At 38.0% G+C, this 4200-nt stretch overlaps 1 long non-coding RNA gene across 1 annotated transcript; it reads left to right on the plus strand.

Annotated features, from left to right (window-relative positions):
* The first annotated feature begins 921 nt into the window (after positions 1–921).
* On the plus strand, positions 922–1493 carry LOC113742255 (uncharacterized). Its single transcript, XR_003460816.2, has 3 exons — positions 922–979; positions 1097–1169; positions 1276–1493. It is a non-coding gene; the product is annotated as an uncharacterized lncRNA (long non-coding RNA).
* Positions 1494–4200: the final 2707 nt, after the last annotated feature.

Here is a 4200-nt window from a genome sequence, read left to right on the forward strand (position 1 = left end):
TCATTCAAATGTTTCAACTTTCTCTCACACGAGATGACCTCAGGACTCTTTGTGATGGCATGCATGTCTCGACTCGGGTTAGGCATATTTGACACATACGACAAATAATACATTGTGTTGGTTTGGTAAGGTAAAGTGATAGGTTTTTGAAATGGCAGTAACTAAATCAATTCTGTCACTGTGTTGTGAATAAACAGGTCATCGACATGTTTGCCCGGCATATCAACTGGGGCGGGGCGACTAGCACAACCAGTAGAGTCAAACGCTATATTGTCGAGCCTATAGCAGTTGTAAGCATTAAAATTGTTGTTGGCTAATGGCAAGTTATTCATTAAACTATTATGAAAATTTCGCACAAATGCATGTTATAATCTTATACTAATTCTGAAAATCACCGTTAACACTTATATTCCCTTGTACTGATTATTAACAGGATGGCATCCTGAATCTTCGAAAATTCGATGCACAGTCGGATGACATCCTAACTGCTAAGCTTATGAAGTTGTTCAAGATCCGCGGCCCGGATAATTCGGCTAATCCTTCCAAGTGTCAGTTGGTATGGACATAATCTTATCGTAACTATTGCTGAATTTGTATTTATTGGCAAATTATTAGTAAACATGAAAATTATGGTAGTTTACCATTGAAATGGTTTTTGCTCTGCATCAGATTCTTGTCCCTGTCTGCGTAGATAGTTACTGGTTCGTGTACTCCTTCCATGTCACGCATCACGTAGTCCATCTGCTAGACCCTGACCCACAACAAGCAAAAAGCAAAGATATTACAGTTCTAAAGCGCTTGGTATGATTGTTTATGGGAATAGTTCATTGATTTTTATCATATGTTGAGTTACTTGACCGTGTTTCGTGCAGCAACGTGGCCTCGGACTGATAATGGCAGCTAAATTTGGGATGAAAATTGACTTTGCAAGTTTCAAACTCGAAGTTGCTGATGTCCCTCATCAGTCACCCGATAGCTGGTATAATATCGGATCTTCCATGTCCTTTTCCCCGATAGCTTATCACTGCAATGGTGTACTACCATCACTTTACTATATTATCCTTATTCCTGAGAAGATTCATGTTGATCTGACCAGGTTCGATAGTGGAGTTTTCACGATGACCTTTCTTGAACACTGGAGTGGAAGATTGGCTATGCGAATTACAAAGGTGTGGTCACGTTTTGTAACTATCTTTGTACGTACTTGTGGCAATAAAATGGTTAATAAATTGGACTTAATCGTGGTGCTGATTATCAGAGGTGAAATTGTGGCAGGAAAATATTACGAAGTATCGAATGCTGTACACCGCGCGGCTTTGTAGTTCGGAGCATAATACAAAGTTTGTAGACACTATTTCCGCCATGCTTGGGAGTAAATAGTAAATGGTTGCAAGAGCATCTTCAACAGGGATGTAATTTGTTGTTTCTGCTATGCATAATAGCAAAGGATATTTTTTGAAACAGTTACTGATTTTGTTTTTCTGGACACATTAGCGCCAATATTTGCAGCTACTTGTAATTTAAGTTAGGTTTTGAGTTGTCACTAGAATATTGTCAGTAATAACATTAGCCGAACATTAATTGTTTTAAATCTGTCTGTGACTTTTTGCTAACTACTTGTAATACCGGCACTACGAAGATTATGGACAATGAAGAGCAGTGGCAAAATTCATGACTTATTAGAAACACGTTATGACACTGATAGTGCCATTGCTCGTTCTTATCGCCTTCACGCTTTGTACGCAAGGATTATTAATTGACATGGATTGGTATATATCTGCTTTCGTAGTTGAAAGTGTGTTACATAGAGCACGTAAAAAGTTACACATACTGTTGTTGTATAAGACATCTTGAATCTTGCGCAAGTTTATAACTTTCACCTGATCGCACTTTATATTAGTCAGACTGGTAATAAATTGCATCAAATATTAGAGATACTAGTTTTGGCCATTTTCAACAGCGCGTAATTTTGGTTGCACACGGCGTAACTTTGTTTGCACCACGTGTAACTTTAGTACAAAATTTTGTGGGTCCCACACACGGTGGAAAAATCGATGTCCAACTTGTGATCTGGATCGCACAATTTGTTGATGCCAAATTATGGCCATTAACAGCTCAGGCGAGGTCATTCTTGCCCCGTTTTCAGTGTTTAATATACGTCCCTGTTACAAAATTTCTCGTCTAACCGTACTTTACTCAGAGGTATTACATTTCATACTCTCATTTTATTGACATTGGACCAAAGCTCAAACTGTAATGGTTACCTTAACAATTAGTTGCATGTATACTAAAGCAGAAGAATCACCCCTTTTTTTTAGGGATAATTTCAGATATTTAGAGGTGAGGTTTCTGACAGCCTCACTCTCCTCTCATGTAATTATAAAAGATATCATCGAACCTCCCCTGTCAGAATTTTAGGTCCCATTTCTTACATTATCATGGCCAAAAAGACTTAAATACCCTCACAAGTTAGCTAATATTTCGTGATTATCAGTACAAATTTGGTGAAGTTAGTTATAAACACATTTAATCTAATTAACGATAAATTAGAACCTTTAACCAATATAAAAACAGGCAAGTAACTAACATATAACATAATGTACATGTTTGTAAACTTATTGTACCTTATAGATCACTCCGAGTAAGGTGTTTATAGTTAAATCAGTATTAGTCATATAGAGAAGGGTGTTACATACCTACTGCAACTTGCAAGGACAAACACCAATTTTTTGTGCCTGTTTCATATGAGATTAACTCACTAATGCAAGATAATCAGGGTATTCACAGTTATATAGTTGTTTCTCTCTCCAACTACCCATTTTTTATTGTTTATATTTTTGAATAGGGTCTACTTTGAGACTGCTTATTTAGTTTTAGGAGAAGTTTGTGGCATTTTTGAAACCACAGGGGAGGGAAGTGAGACTATCAGAAACCTCAGGGGAGGTATCTGAAATTATCCCTTTTTCTTTATATAAGCCACAGTAACGCTTTGTACATTAGCACCGGCCCGTAGCTGTTGTTAAGTTCCTTTGACAATAACAACACCAATTTTTCGTAACAGGTTAGAAACTCCACGTAACAATGTTCGAATATGTGGTACTGCCGCTTTAACGCTTTCTACGTTATCACTGCTGCGCCTTTTACTCCATGGTTGCTAGTTTATATCTGAGACTGGCCACATTTTAACTGCCACCTGTGTGAATCATCACGATCAACACACAACCATCCCCATTATTTCATCCACTCACCCATTCTCTAATCATAGGCCCCAAACGAGTTTTACATGGTTTAGATGTCTTCATCTATCAATGTTGGTGGCGGAAGTAGCGAATTAAGGTACCAATATCGGTACTGTAACTGTGGAAAAAAGGCTAACCTGAAAATCGTGGAGTCACAGAAACCGACGAAGGGGTTGCTGTACTTCGTCTGTGAAGGAAAAACTTGTGCTTTTTTCGCTTGGTGTCATCCAATAGGGAGGAATCATGAGCAAGTTCAGGCTAACTACTGCCCTCCCTCACCTAATCGACAAGCAATAAGTAGAGAAAGCTCCTTCGACAGTCCCGAAACAGTGCAAAATGAACCAAACTCTTTCCCGTATGATGTGCACCGAATCGAACAACATATTCGACAAATGAAAACCTTCATGACGATATCGGTAGCGGTCGCCTTTCTGTTGCTCCTAATTGCAATTTATCGCTGACAACACCTTCAATTTTTCGACCCATATGATGTGAACTTCACCCGTAGTTTGTCGGACATGTATCCTCTATAGGCAAAGTTACACTTGTGTGCTTGTACTGTTGACTTTCCATTTTGGCAGTTGCTCTAGAAGATAGAGTAAACAGTAGATGCAGTCGTATAGTTGAATGCATCTGGTGAAGTCACATTGAAAGTTTTTTGTGAAGTTATATGATTGCTCTTTTATGTGAAATCGCTTGTGTTGTTCAATTGTTTTGTGTTAATGACTCCAACTAATTGAAACTATTAATTGTATAATGATGCACAAATGGTGACCTTAATTGTAAATTGTTACAATTCGTACGTTCTTACTTACAGCTTTGTTCGTCCTAAGTTACAACATTCATAAAATTACTTGTCAAATTGAAAATCTGTAATAAAGCATCAGGAGCAGAAGGAGGTGCTTATTCAGGTACCATCACATTGTGGGTCATTGAATGACCAGGGTCATTCAGTTTTACA

The sequence above is a fragment of the Coffea arabica genome, chromosome 4e (assembly GCF_036785885.1).
Source record: "Coffea arabica cultivar ET-39 chromosome 4e, Coffea Arabica ET-39 HiFi, whole genome shotgun sequence".
Classification (NCBI taxonomy): domain Eukaryota; kingdom Viridiplantae; phylum Streptophyta; class Magnoliopsida; order Gentianales; family Rubiaceae; genus Coffea; species Coffea arabica.